This window comes from Balaenoptera borealis (assembly GCF_965194805.1).
Source record: "Balaenoptera borealis genome assembly, chromosome: 2".
In the NCBI taxonomy this organism is placed as follows: Eukaryota; Metazoa; Chordata; class Mammalia; order Artiodactyla; family Balaenopteridae; genus Balaenoptera; species Balaenoptera borealis.
In genome coordinates this window covers 62,155,858-62,171,597 of record NC_138867.1, presented here as the reverse complement: position 1 = coordinate 62,171,597, position 15,740 = coordinate 62,155,858, and the positions used below count along the sequence as shown (strand labels likewise).

The 15,740-nt window shown below is 45.0% G+C and overlaps 1 protein-coding gene across 1 annotated transcript in view; it reads right to left on the bottom strand.

Moving 5' to 3' along the window:
• The window catches only part of CRHBP (corticotropin releasing hormone binding protein), a 481,877-nt gene that overhangs the window by 412,950 nt on the left and 53,187 nt on the right, over positions 1-15,740 (bottom strand). The window lies entirely within an intron of this gene.

Genomic DNA, 15,740 nt, shown 5'->3' with positions numbered 1-15,740 from the left:
GCTCTTGCCGATTGATATTATGTGGGGCCGGGAGGTCTCTGGTGGTCCAGTGTCCTGAACTCGGCTCTCCCACCTCAGATGCTCAGGCCTGACACCAGGCCGGAGCACCAAGACCCTGTCAGCCACACGGCCAGGTACGTGGGTAGTTTCTTGCCTTTTGGGAGGTCTGAGGTCTTCTGCCAGTGTTCAGTAGGTGTTCTGTAGGAGTTGTTCCACATGTAGATGTATTTTTGATGTATTTATGGGGAGGAAGGTCATCTCCAGGTCTTACTCCTCTGCCATCTTGAAGGTCCTCCCTCTCTCTGTGTTTTGATTTGAGGCTCCAAACTGATTTTGGAGTAAATGAGAGAAGATCCCAGGGGAACTTAATGTGTAGATGATGAGATTATGCCGAATGATGCCAGGGCAAGCTGCATGAATGAAAGCTCTGACATGGTTCCAATAGAGGGCATGTTGGAACCATGAAAGAGAACAGACTCACCGCATGGCCCATGGCAGTACAGATGGGCTGAGCTCAAACAAGAACCTGCACCATGGCAGCCAATACCCAGAACACTAGAGTTTGTCAAAAGTAGAGGCCCTGGGTCAGACATCCTGGGTTCAAAGCTTGACTCTGCCCCCTCTTACATGAATCTCCTCAGGAAATTAACCTCTCTGGGCCCATTGTCTTTCTCAGTAATATGGGAATAATAGTAGTACTGTCTGCTGGAGCTATTGTGGGGTTAAATGAACAAAGTCATTTCAAGTACTTTGGCCAGGAACTTGCTCAGAAGATGTCAGCAATTACTATAATTACTACTCAAAGTGGAATTTTAGTTTCAATTAAAATCCACATCATCTGGGGCTTCCCTGGTGGCGCAGTGGTTGAGAATCCGCCTGCCAGTGCAGGGAACACGTGTTCAATCCCTGGTCCGGGAAGATCCCACATGCCACGGAGCAACTAAGCTCGTGTGCCACAACTACTGAGTCTGTGCTCTAGAGCCCGGGAGCCACAACTACTGAGCCCACATGCTGCAGCTACGGAAGCCCACACGCCTAGAGCCTGTGCTCTGCAGCAAGAGAAGCCACCGCAATGAGAAGCCCACGCACTGCAATGAAGAGTAGTCCCCGCTTGCCGCAATTAGAGAAAGCCTGCGTGCAGCAACAAAGACCCAACACAGCCAAAATAAATTAATTAATTAAAAAAAAATCCACATCATCTGATATGTTACATCAATACTGTTAAATTGATTTTGGCTGTTAATTTTAGTTGTGTGTTTAATTTGTGCTTCTGTTTTTATCATTGGATAAGCATGAGATATTTATACTTACTTTTGTGAAAGTATCATTATAATAAAAATAATTCCAGCCAACCTTTTAGGTGCATGCTTTCCTCAAGATTTTCTAGAAACTCTGGTCTATATGTATAACGTATTTTGTATATAGAAGAGACCTTGTTATTCTTTTCCTTTAAAATGTTTTTAGCAAGGAATTAGCCATTGCTGGGTTGGTACTTGAGGGAGCTTGTTTAGGGGATCAGGAAGTAGAGGGTAGTTCTGGGCCTGGTGGGCAGCTGATGCTTGAAGCTCCCGTGATCTTGTCCCTGGGTGCATTTAGCAGGGAGCAGGGAGAGCCACGGGGAATGGGGCCCTTGGTAGAAGACCAGACTTTGCATTGACAGTGACTGGGGTTGACCCCTTAGGACTGAGTGGGCACCCCTGAGATTCCTGGACCTATCCAGGGGAGGGACTGGGGAGGAAAGACAGACTTTCTCACTCCAAGTAGGGTGGGGTCACCAGGTCATATTAATTTAATTAGTAAATAAACACAGTGAAATTGGACATAAATTATACATCCACTACGTTTTCTGTTGATGACCTTTCTTCCTTAGGAAGCTGAGTTGGGGAAAGGAAGGGGAGTTGTCCCAGAGGCTTAGCTGCACGACCACTACAACAGCGAGGACCCCTTCTGCACCTGGTGCTGCTACCTGGTGATGGAGGCAACACTGGTCCCGTTCCCAAGTTCAAAGGCAGCAGTGCAGCCTCAGCCCTGCCCTGACCCAGCAGGGAAACCCACCCTCTGTTATCCTTGTTAGTCAGACCCTTGTAACACTTCACAATCTCACCATAAATTAATTGGGACTGGCACCCATAAGGAAATTAGGATCGACACCCACAGGGGGTTCAAGTGAAATGGAAAAGCACATTGCTTCTTTAAGAATGTGAACATTGCATTGTCAAGAGAGGGGGAAAAATTGTGCTGAGTGATGAAGAAATTCTTTGAATTGTCTTGGGGAAAGACTCCTCTTTGTCAGTGGAAGGTAAAGCCCTATCAGATGCAGGTCAAGGAAGACAAGTGATATCAGCTTTGCTAAAGCTTGCTGGGTTCAGTGTGAAAAAACAGAAAAACTGAAAACGGGTTGCGGTGCCCAGGTTGTAATACCTCTGGGTCACATGCGTGTCTTTCTCCCTTTGGAGAATTCTGCTCTGCTCCGTGAGTGGATGAGCCAATCCTTGGACAGTCAGTCACTCTTGTATTTTGGTCACTTGTGTGGTGGCATCTTGGGTACTGCTCAGGTCTCAATAATGGAATGAGTGGCAATTTTGAAAGCTCGTGTTCACTACGGCAGTCCTCAAGCAAGACTCACCCCTCCACGCACACCCAGTGTGGCTCCAGACCAACTCTAGAAAGGTCCTTTGTATGAGGAAAGAAAACCAAGTAGGTGAACATCAATCTCCCTGTCACCCTAGACCCACAAAATGAACGAACCCAGATTCTGGCTACTTGCCAAGAATTGCAAATTCCACGGTTGGGAATCTTTTGCCAAGAATTTTGCCTCCTGTCATTTCAACTGGGGGTGGGGGGGGTGTGTGTGTGAAAGATACCTGCATGCTGGTAGCTTTCAACAGCAGGGGGTGCAGGGAGACAGAGGGAGAGCCAGGACTCTGTTCACCCCTCCTGAGAACCTGACAGAGGTTAGTCAGACACCCTGAACAACCCATAAGTTCCTGCCAGACCAGAGGCCAAGGTCAAACCACTGGCCCTCCAGGGAAGCCAGCTCATTCAAATGTTAAGTAAATGTCCCCTAAAAGAAACTGACCCCAGGTATGAGGTTCTTTCCTAAGTTAGGTTATCTGCAAAGTGGTTTAGAGAAAGCCAAGTGGCCTTGAACAACAGATGACCTTTTGAGTAACTTGCAGTTTGTGGGACAGAAACTCATAGTTTTAAAAATAAATCTTGGCAGAGCTTTCTGTGTTAGCACTATCTTCCCTTGGCCTGAGACTGTCAGATGTGCAACTTGAAACACATCAGGTGGAGAGGGACTAAAAGCCCTGGTGATCAGTTTCAACAAAAGCTGCATAATAGTGGGATGTAGAGCTCTTCAGGGATGTCACAAAGGAGATCGGATCTTGGGTTCTTTTGAGGCTTTGTCATTTGCTTCCCAGAGGAACAGACACCTTGGGAGTTTACCAAGTGCAAAGCGTGTGAAGTGTTTATATAAAACAAAACCTCCAGACCCAGGTCTCATCTGTCAGGAGCTTAGTCTCAGCTCACAAAGGTTGCTATCTTGCTCTCTTCCTCTCTCCCTTCCTTCTGTCCTTCTTTCCTTCCTGCCTCTCTTCCTTCCTTCCAGGTGATTTTACTAAGTCTTAGTGGAAGCAAGGAGGAGGATGAAATAAATCACATCCTTGAGTGGGTGGTTCTTGATCTGACCCTAAACCCTTTGCCTCTGAACTGGAGTGAGATGCAGCCGACTTCTAGGTCATTCTGACACCAGTCATCTCATGGTCTCAATCATGGGCCTTTACAGAGATCCTCAGGCAGATAGATAGCACTTTAATTTAGTGTGCCTATGCATGCACATACCTGCATTTATGTGGTCGTCTCGTTCTATAGGCAGAAGGTAGTCTTCTTACTAGTGGGGTCTAAAAATTCAAATCACTAAGCATTATCTGAAAACATAAAAACATGTAAGCCCAGGATTATTCTATTTGCTCACATTTTTGTATTTTACTTTTTTTAAAAATGTTGCAAGTGTAGTTTTAAAATGCCAGTTTAAAAAAGGTTTTGAAAAAGCAATTCTGGGGAGCTCCTGCTGCCAATGGGAAGGTGGGTTAGCTTCTTTGAACATGGGCCCAGTTTTGTTTACAGGACAAGCATGGAATAGAGCAAACAACACTGGCCAAGAGCCAGCAGACCTGTCATGGTGGTGTATCTGTCAGTGATTGGTTATATGTGGCCTTGAATTGTCAAAATTCCCTATTAAAGGGGACTCTGCCCTAGTTGATCTCTGAGGTCAGTCCTCTATCCTGAAAGAGGCAGGATTCTGGGAGAGGCTGACCACCTGCCATCTGGTGGATACTCATTAATACCACTGCTATGCTCAGTTGCTGCTGGGGAAGAATGAAGAGAGCAGGGGTGGACGGTGGTGTTCACCTCCAGACACCCACAAAACTGAATCCACATCCGACCTTGGCCCTCACACTTCACCTTCTTTTTTTGTTTGAAATGTATGGAAATACCTGTTTGTGTAGTCATTCAACACAGCTCCTGTCTCTATCCTTGGGTTTGTGGGGCAGCAGGATATTGGAAATCCTTGGCCTCTTTTTGTGCTTCTTTAAAGCTTGAAAACAATCATGACTGAAGCTCTATTTAGTCTTTCAAAGATGAAACCGGAAGAAAGCTACCAAAGTACAGCCTTTATAACTATTCAATGCAACATCTGGAAGAACAGAGGACACCTCTTCTTTTTTCAAATCCAGGAAACTTCTTTCCCAGAAGTTTTTTGAATACCTCCCCTTGTGTGTCATTGGTCCAAATCAGGGCATGTGTCCATTCCTGAATAACCTCAGGGTCCAGGGTACTGAATGACTTTTAGACTTACCAGGCCCACTCCAGGGGCTGGGGGTGGGGTCAGACTTCCTTGAAACACACAGGCTGTGTGGGGTGGATAGAGCTTCATAAAACAAGATAAAAATCAGAGAACTGTTAGGAAGAAAAAAAAGAAGAATGCATGTTGGGCTGGTGACCAAAAATATCCACTGTAATTTTCTTAGATATCCTTGGAGAAAATTTTAACTTCTGTTTCTTATTCTATTGGGCACTAACAGCAATATTTATTGTATCTTACTGTCTGCCAGGTGCTGTGTTTTACAGGTATCTTTCCTTTTAATCCTCAAGACAGTGTGGTGAGTGCCGGGATTATGTTCCCTGTTTTATAAATTAGGATGTCAAGGCTCAATGACCTTCAGTGACTTGCCCAAAAACACTGGACTGGTCAAGATGGAGGTGAACGTCAAAGTGTGGTTCCTGGGTGTGCGAAGAACGTTAACCGCTGCCCACACCGCTTCCCACGCGCACCTACAACCTGCTGAGCCTCCCAGCTCGTTGATTCTTCCCTGCTGTTTGGCCTTTACCTCAATTCCCCTTCAACACCCGCCCTCCTGTGGCCACGATGCCACGTTGTCATGTCCCCAAGCAGCTCCACCTCTGGAATTTGGAACGCTTGCCTTCTTTGTTCACATTCTCGGGTGTTTGGCTCTTTCCTTCCTGCTTTCTCATCAGAGCTGCTCTCTGACCTCGCTTTCCCACCCACGTCCCTTGTTTCCTGCCCATCTTCCTGGCCTGTCAGCCCCTCCTGCTTCTTCTCCTTCTCTAACTTGCTTGCGCTCTGTGGTGGCCATCTCACTTATGCTCTCATCAACCCCTCCATTTCCTCACACCCAGTCCACCCAGGGCCCCGACCTGGCTAATCCCCACTCAGGACTTCATCCTACCCCACATTCCCATGCTGGAGTTTCCTTCTTAATGCACTGGGAGAAAACTCCTAATTACCGTTTCCAGCCCCAGCTGGGCGCTTGGGGCCCTTTGTCAAGGAAGCCTGGTCCCCAGGCTCTCCACGGGCCCCTCGCCTGCCGCCGTCCCTCTCACAGATACACGACTACGGGAGGGTCCTCCCGTCCCACTGAGGAAGGGGCCCTCACGGGGAAGTCACCACCGAGCAGATGTGCCCCAGCCCCACACTCACACCGGGCAGGAGCCAGGCGGCAGCGTGACTGAGGAAAGGCCCGAGCCCGCGACGTTCGGGTGCTGCCCACTTACGAACGTGACAAGCAGACTCCGCGGTGGCGTGAAGGTGGAGTTTCCAGGAGAAACGACAAAACTAAAAACCAGGAGAGCCACCCCTACGTTAGGTTACGAACCCTTGTGGCTGAGCTGATGGTGAAAGCTGTGAGGCTTGGAGCCAAAATGGGGCCCTGGGAGAGTCAGGAAACCAGAACAGCCAGGAGCGAGGAGACCAGGAAGGGGAGAGAGGCGGTGGAGGCCCAGAGAAACTCCTGGAAGCAGAGCAGGACGCCTGCGGCATCTTCCCGGGCCGGGCCTGTGTGGGCGGGTTCATTGGAGGGCAGGAGCAGACAGATACTCCTTCCTCAGATCCCCTCTGTACTTCCTCAGGGCTTAACCTTTCCTCCTGCAGCCCTGCTATTCCCTCACTCCTTCAATGCTCCCTGCTTTCCTGGGTCTTCATTCCTTTTCTTTTCACAAACTGGTTGGGAGCTTTTTCGTCCTAAAATACATTACAGTCTAAATTAGACTCTGTCTCTTTTTTCCAGCACCTCCTGTCCTTCCTTTCAGACGGGTCACCTCCTTTTCTCCACCCTCACCTCCCCATTCCTACCTCGCATGCCCTGCTCTCATAGGTCCTGGGGGCATCATAACCCGTGTTCCCTGGCCCAATCCTTTGCCTTTTCCTGGATGGCATCCTGTCTGAGCCCTTAGAGCACTTGACACCCTCCCTTGAAACCTGTCTCCCTAGTCTTTATCACACCAGTGTCTTCTGGTTTGCCGCCTTCCTCACTGGCTATTGGTCTCCTTTATGGATTCTCCTTTTTCTTCTACTGGCCCTTAAATGCAAATGTCCCCCCACCCCCAATTCTGGCCCTGATATTGTCTCTTTTTGCTCTACATTCTCCCCCAGTGCAATCTCATTCACGTCCATGGTTTTTTTTTTTTTTTTACGTCCATGGTTTTAACTCACCCATAGGCAAATGACCCATGTGCTAATGAGATCCGTGTGCAAACTTAAATTTCTTACATAAATAAAGAGTGTGAGAGTCTAGGTCTCATTTAAATGAATTCTTCTTCTGGCTGGCTGTGGAGTCCGCGCCCAGAGCCCACAGTCCCATCACTTACTTTTCAGAGTTAACTCTAAAAACATATACACACTACTATATAGAAAATAGGTAAACAACAAGGACCTATTGGATAGCACAGGGAACTATATTCAATATCTTGTAATAACCTATAATGGAAAAGAATCTGGGAATTCCCTGGTGGTTCAGTGGTTAGGATTCTGTGCTTTCACTGCCAGGGCCTGGGTTCAATCCCTGGCTGGGGAACTAAGATTCCGCAAGCCACACAGCACAGCCAAAAAACAAAAACAAAAACAAAATCTGAAAAAATCCATTACATATATATAACTGAATCGCTTTGCTATACACTTGAAACTAACGCAACATTGTAAATTAACTATACTTCGATTTAAAAAAATTTTCAGGAGGGCTAAAGTGAGTTTGGGGATTAATACAAGGCAGCTGATGTTGTCAGTGCCCTGCTCACCTTCCTTGAAGCTCACTGATTCATTATCCTCTTCTGGCTGACTTTCAACTGTCCACATCTGCACTGAGGATTTTTTCTGAAACCAGAAGGCCACTTTCCTGAATGTGGTCCTGCTCAGAAGTCGAAAAGTGACAGGGAATAAACACCCCCCCCCCACCCTGGGAGCAGCGCTCAACAAATAACCCTCAGATGCTAGTATATGAATACATCAGCTCCCTTACCCCCTCAAGCAGGATCATTTACACAGTCTCCCAGAGTTTCCCCGCTGGTTTCAGCTCCAGGCACCCCGTGGTAACTAGGTTCACAGCGTGCCCTTCGGTGGCTGCTGTCTCATCCTCATCATTTCCCCACCTCCCTAGAGGTGCTCCCTGGACTTGCCAGATAAACCATTTGTACTTGCACCCTGTCTCAGGATCTGCCTCCGGAAAAATCTACACTAACATAGAAAGGTAAGCTTCAATTATGTGAGCGTTCATGTATTTGAAACAAGACTTCTGCTCCAATATTGCTCAAAAATGAGGTCTACATCAAAAAACCACCCACCTTGGGGCTTCCCTGGTGGCGCAGTGGTTGAGAGTCTGCCTGCCAATGCAGGGGACACGGGTTCGAGCCCTGGTCTGGGAAGATCCCACATGCCGCGGAGCAACTAGGCCCGTGAGCCACAACTACTGAGCCTGCGCGTCTGGAGCCTGTGCTCCGCAACAAGAGAGGCCGCGACAGTGAGAGGCCCGCACACGGCGATTAAGAGTGGCCCCCGCTCGCCACAACTAGAGAAAGCCCTCGCACAGAAACGAAGACCCAACATAGCCAAAAATAAATAAATTAATTAATTAAAAAAAAAAAACAAAAACCACCCACCTTTTCCCTGGGTGTTCACATTCGTTCACACACACACACACACACACACACACGTATTTCTTCCCCTTCCCTTTTTCCTTCCCTCTTTCTTCCAGCAGTTCAGCTCATAGACTACTTAGGGACAACCAGGCATTTTCCTTTGAATTCTCACAGCCCCCAAATCAAACAATATTTTTAAAAAAACAGTTAGGTCCACAGCATTCAGGTGTCTCCTAAGGCTTAGCAAACTGCCCTAAAAACCTCAAGCTGCGTTTAAAAGAAAGCCTGCACAAACCTTCTCTGTGCGGAGTGTTCTTCTCCTGGCTCTGTGGATCCCGGCTTTCAGGTGTCAGCTGGAAGGAGATGAGAACCCCGCGGCCCCTGCTGCTGAGCTGCTGGCTGCCCATCCCGGGGGGAGGGGGGGGGCGGGCCGGGGGGAGGGGAAGATGGGCAGCAGGAAGCTGCCAGGGATGAGCGCCCTTTAGGCCTGGGTCTGGTTCAGTGCTGCGGAAGCCTGGGTGGGCCCACCTGTCCCGTCTCAGGGACACGCAGCCGAGTGAATACCCTGGTTACCATCCCGGAGAGAGGCTCGGGCATCTGCTGTGCTATGAACCTCTTCTTAGGGTGGCAGCCACAGTTGCCAGCAGAACAGGCCATCTTCACAGCCTTTCCCAAACGTGCCTGGTCCTAAGAATCACCTGGAGCGCGAGCTAAGCAGACAGCTTCCAGACGCCGGCTCTGATTCCTGATTCAGCATCTCCAGAGTGATGCCGGGGGCTCTCCGTGCTTCACACGCCCCCCAGGTGATTCTCATGGGCGGGCACACTAGGGAAACAATGGAGAGGAGAGAGGCAGGAGCAGCTTCAAAGCAGATAGAACCCAGCTGGTCAGGTATGTACGTTCCCTAAGCTGACAGCCCTTATATCCAGAATGAATGGAAGTCATTGCTAGCATGGGGGCTTGCCAGGGCCTGCGACAGTTCTGAGAGCCCAAGGAGGCTCTAGTCCAAACAAGACGTGTCTAAAGTGACCCTCACAGCCCAGGTGACCTTTTAAGTGGCATTTCCTCTTAGGTTTGCTGTAGAATAAAGATTCCCAGTTGACTAGGGAATAGGAGTAAGGAGGCAGGAAGGACAGTCTATCAGAGACTGGAAAGGATAGAGTTGAAGAGATATTCTTCATTAGGAATTGCTTTGATTTGTTTTTCATCAAAGGGAATTTATATTGAAATTTCTGGGATGTTCAAAGGGTGTGAGATCTTAATGTTTCTCAAAATGGCATACAGTGTAAAATGTTTGCAGTTGGCTGGGATAAACCAAGAGCTTCAGGTCTCGTTGGCTGGGGGCAGTTCTGGAAGAGCAGGACCTCCTAACACTCGGCCCCCCCAGACCCTGCTCCTGATTTGTCCTCTCCAGCCCATCTCCCCTCCGCCATCTTTCTCAACTCAGATCACATACCTCAACTCTCTGCTCAGGGTCACTGAAAGGCTCACTGCTGCCCTGAGATAAAGGCAAACGACTGTTAGTATAAGCCTCAAGATCCCTGTTGGGCCCCACCCTAATAGTCCAACTTTATCTCCTCACTGCTCACCGTGTGCCCTTTGTTCTTGCACCGTCAGGCTACTGGAGTTCTCGGAGAACAGGAAGTGTGATCCCACCTCTGAGCATTTGTTCTCGCTCCATTTCTCTAGCTGGAGAGCCCCAACTCATCCTTCGGGTGCCATTCCACTAAGTCCCTTTCATTTGCCTGGCAGAGTAAATTGTTTCCAAAATGAGACACGTTTGTTGAGAATTCAGTGCGTGGTCTTGAGGAAAGGTGGTGGGGTCTGAGAGTCAGCTGTGCATTGGCCCGGCTCTGCCCCAGGACAGGCACTATTTGTCGGGGCATCTTTTTTTTTCCTTCCTCCCTTTCTTCCTATTGAGGTAAAATATACAAAACATAAAATCTACCATTTTAAATGTATAGTTCATTGGCATTAAGTGCATTCACATTGTTGTGCAACCATCACCACCAATCATCCACACAACTTTTTCGTCTTTCAAAACTGAAACTCAATACCCATGAAACAATAAGTCTTCATACCTCCTTCTCCCAGCCCCAGACAACCACTGCTCTACTTTTTGTCTCTATGAATTTGACTACTCTAGGTACCTCATATAAGTGGAATCACATGGTATTTGTCCTTTATGTCTGGCTTATTTCTCTTAGAATAATGTTTTCAATGTTCATCCATGTTGTAACATGTATCAGAATTTCATTCCTTTTTTAGGCTGAATAATATTCCATTGTATGTATATGCCACTCATACAATGGAATGATTTTGTTTATCCGTTCATCTACCAGTGGACATTTTGTTGTTTCCACCTTTTGGCTATTGTGGATAATGCTGCCATGAACATGGGTGTACAAATATCTGAGTCCCTGCTTTCAATTCTCTGGGGTATTATAGTTCACTGAGGAGTGGAATTGCTGGATCATATGGTAATTCTGTGTTTCATTTTTTGAGGAACCACCATACTGTTTTCCATGGCCACTATACATTCCTACAGTGTTTCAATTTCTCTACATCCTTGCATTTTAATTTTGATATTTTAAATAACATTTTCTCTTCTTCGATTATAGCTATTCTAATGGGTGTAAAGTGATATCTCACTGTGGTTTTGATTTAAGTTTTCCTAATGATTAGTGATGTCAGGACTTTCTTTTTTTAAACATCCATTTTACTGAAGTGTAATTTATGTGCAATAGATGGCACCCATATTAAATGCACAGTTCAGTGGGTTTTGACAAATATACACCCACGTAACAGCCATGTAACCATCCATGTAACCACCGCCACAATCAAAATGCATAACATTTCTATCACCCCCTCTTGACCCTTTACAGTCAATTCTCCCCTCCACTTCCAACTCCAGGCGACCTCTGATCTGCTTTCTGTCACTATAGACTAGTTTCACTTTCTAGAATTCCATGTAAATAGGCTCATGCAATATATACTCTTCTCTTTCGGCTTCTTTCATTCAGCAAAATATGTTTGAGATTCATCCATATTGGTGAGTATATCACTAGTTTGTTCCTTCTTATTGCCAAGTAGTATCCCATTGTATGGATACATCACAATTTGTTTATCCATTCATCTATTGATAGACCTCTGGGTTGTTTCCAGTTTTAAGGCTGCTATGAAAGAAGCTATTATAAACATTCTCGTTTAAGTCTTTGTGTGGAATATGTTTTCATTTTTCTTGAGCAAATACCTAGGAGTACGATTGCAAGGTCATAAGGTAGGGGCGTGTTTAACTTTATTAAGAAACTACTAAACTTTTTCCCAAAGAGATTGTGCCATTTTATATACATTTGCCACCAGCAAAATGTAGGAGAGTTTCAGCTGCTGCATATCCTTGTCAGGGCAACCTTCTTTCCATCTGAAAATTTCTCTGACGTCCTCTGGCTGAGTTCAGAGGGCCACCAGTGATGGATCCTAAACTATGCCTATACGCCTCAGGGGCAAATATAAAGGGAAAGGACAAAGTGGAGAGGAAAGATGTATACAGCATATCTGTGTAAGTTTGTATGTATCTCAGAATATGGAGAGTGCTGGGAACCGCAACCTGATGTCAGTGGGCAACAATTTATAAAGAAAAGACCTGTCCTATCAAGTCCTAGTATATGGCCAAATCTTATCTCCACACCTATAAAACAGGTTCCAACCTGTTAAGTGCATAGCTAGACTCCATGAACTATAGCCTAGTCATGAAGTATCACCAAGTCCTACCTCTCTTTTCTTATCAGAGAGAACTGCTCCATTCTTCTGGTTACTACATGCCACCAGTGGGACTAAATGTGGTTAGGCCAAGAAATGTTAAATGTCTAAATAATTCCATATGCATATTTAAAGTATTTGAAAATTCTAGTTAAAAGGTTATATATATTTTTTACATCTGAATGAGGCTACTGATAGCATCTGAGGCAGTTTTATCTTAAGAAAAAAAAGTTTATTTATTAAAATAAGCAAAACAGCAATTGAAATTAAGTGAAATAGGAAGCAGAAACCAGTATCACCCCTGACATTTTCTTCATAAATCTTTCTTAAGGGTCACTTTGCAAGCATGACTTCTCTGATTTTAAAAATCCAAAGATTAAAATCAGTACTGAAACACTGAAAATAATCTCAAAAAACATGTTGACACAGAAGGGTAAAAACCATACTTAATCACATGCTTTTCCTGAAGTGGCTTGTTGGTACCTCAGCACCCTTACTGGAGGAAGTCAGGTATTTAAGAGCATATCTTCAGTTGAAATGCTACTCTTCCTTGGTAGGACTTGAAGCGTTATATTTCATGTTTCCTTAAACATTCCCCTAGGGTCAGTATTCATCTTTTCCTCATTTCATGTATGACAGTGGTAAGACACGTGCTGATGGAGCTGAGTCTAGGACCCAGGCCTTTGAGACATTAAAAAACATTTAAACAACTGAAAATCCTCAGAAATCATGGCTATGTTGTTATAAAAGTACAGTACTTGGATACTAAGCCATTTCTTTAAGGATCATTATTATAATGAGCTTTTGGACATTCAGTGCAGCAGATTACAATGATGGCCTCTATTCTTCATCATTCCCTATAGTTACGCCTTTGCCACGTGATGCTGAAATTCCTCTCACTAAAGAAGCAGTGCATATTTCTCCATCCCCTTGAGTCTAGGATGGCCTTGTGTCTTGCTTTGGATGTGACTATTCTGTGGATGTACCAGTTCCGATCCTAGACCTCGAGATGTTCTTTGTGTTCTCTTGCTCCTCCGACATTGCCATGAGAATGTGCCAGGACCATCATGCTTGAAGGTGAGAGACAGTGGAGCGCATTAACTCATCCCAGTCAACCCAGTCGAGGCCTTCCTACATCAGCTAAGAGATGCCCAGACATGTCAGCAGAACTATCTGAGTACCCCAGAGCATGAGCAATAAATGTTTATTATTATGTGCCTCTGGGGTCTTGTGTGGTTTGTTACGCACCAGTACCTGACAGATATCTCTACATCAACAGGAGTTTTTAAAACCCACAGATACAATTTAAAAATAAAATGGCCTCTTGGGACTTCCCTGGTGGTGCAGTGGTTAAGAATCCTCCTGCCAATGCAGGGGACACGGGTTCGATCCCTGGTCTGGGAAGATCCCACATGCCGCGGAGCAACTAAGCCCGTGCGCCATAACTACTGAGCCTGTGCTCTAGAACCTGCGAGCCACAACTACTGAGCCCATGCGCCGCAACTACTGAAGCTCACGCACTCTAGGGCTCATGTGCTGCAACTACTGAGCCCGTGTGCTACAACTACTGACGCCTGTGCACCTAGAACCTGTGCTCCGCAACAAAAGAAGCCACCGCAATGAGAAGCCCACGCACCACAACAAAGAGTAGCCCCTGCTCGCTGCAACTAGAGGAAGCCTGTGCGCAGCAATGAAGACCCAATGCAGCCAAAATAAATAAATAAATAAATTTTAAATAAATATAAAATGGCCTCCTGTATACTCTCCTTTTGCCCCCTAAAACAGAGAATGGGTTTCTAAATTATTTTGTAAATATATCCAACACCACACTTAAGAAGCTGTTAACTGTGGTTACCTCTGAGGAAACGACAGGGGTTTGAGGGGAATTTTCCCTGGACCTCCTCTTGTTCTTTGGAAATTTGAACTACATGAGTGTTGCCTATTCAAAAAAATGCATTAAAAATCCTACATGAACACAGAGCATTGAGTATCTCTACAGGAAGAGGCCCCCATTTCTGTACATACAGGCAAAGTTAATGACAGGGAAAAGTATTTGTAAGGCTAAATCTTTTAACGGATACAGTCAGATATTTAGAGCCAATTATCTAGGGGGAAATATCTAGAGAATCTTGACATTCCAATAACCCTGCAGATAGATGTGATAAGCTACAGTATAATTCTGAAAATCTTTAGCATTTTAACAGCTGCACTGGGGTTTCCTGCTTGCTGACCACAAAATATCCTAGGTCAGAGATTTCTTTTAACCAGTAGTTCTGTGGTTCTCAAAGTCTGCTGTGCATAAGGATCAACCCTGCCTCTTCTTTAAAATGTAAATGGTCCAGGTCTCATCACAGAGATTCTGATTGTAGGTGTGGGAGGGGGCCCAAAAATCTGTATTATTACAAGCAGTTCAAATAATTTTCGTGGACTTCATTTTGAGAAACACTCAGCATATTCACTACTGTGTGGTTCTCATGCTGCCTTCATTGTACAAAAATAATGAGCCTGTGGGTGCCTGATTCATTCTCCCTAAGTAGGTGATCATTTAATTCGATAGCTATTAAAAAAAAAGGAATAAGTGAAATTCAGGACCCAACAACTTGGGTCAAGGAAAGCAGAAGTAAGTTAAATAAATAAAGTCTCAATTGTTTAAAGGGAGCTTATGGAAGAATTAATCAGATTGTTCAAATAATAATAATATGTGGGCTACATACATAAATTCATTTTAAGAATAAGAGGACTAACATAATTATGCAACAAAATAAGTCAAAATAAAGTTATCTGTTTTGTTATGAGCAAATAATGTTTGCTGCTTGATGAGGAAAGATAAATTCCAGAGGAAAATAAATGAGCAGCCCTTTTGGTGTAAATATAAAGTCTGTCAGAGGAAAAAGTCCAGCTCTGGTTATGTGTGTTAACAAAATGCTGCACTGAACATTCTGGTAGCTTTGGGGGACAAATAAAGACATTCCTGGCTTCAGAGTCTGGCTAAAGACATTTTTATGTTTTCAAGTTTTGGAGAATTCTAGGGTTCAAGATAAGTATGGATGGAAGAATTGTGAACATGTCAAATGTAGGTGTGGAATCATAGAATTTTCTATCACTTTCATCTCCTGCTTGAATAACATATTGAGCTGTGAAATACTAATTGTGGCTAGGAGATGGTCAAGAGTGTCTGCTCGAAAATTATAGTAGATAAAAAAAAAGAAAGAAAGAAAAGTATAGTTGAGGAAGCTCTGTACACTTTCGCACGTTGGGAAGAGAATAAAGAATGTGGTATCGGGTTTGTTTTTCTGTTTGTTTGATTATCTGATTTTTGTTTTGTTTTAATGTGGATTGCTTTTTTGTTAGAGAAGTAGTACATACTCAGGAAAGAGGAAATCCATAAAAGGAAAAAAGTAGCCCAACTCTCCAAACACAAGTTTAAATGTTTGGTCATCACCTTTTGCTAATAGATCTCACATAAATCTGTTTTTTCCTCCCATAGTGCTGGTTTCATACTGCATGTACACCACTGCATCTTGCTTTTTAAAAATTAAGTATTA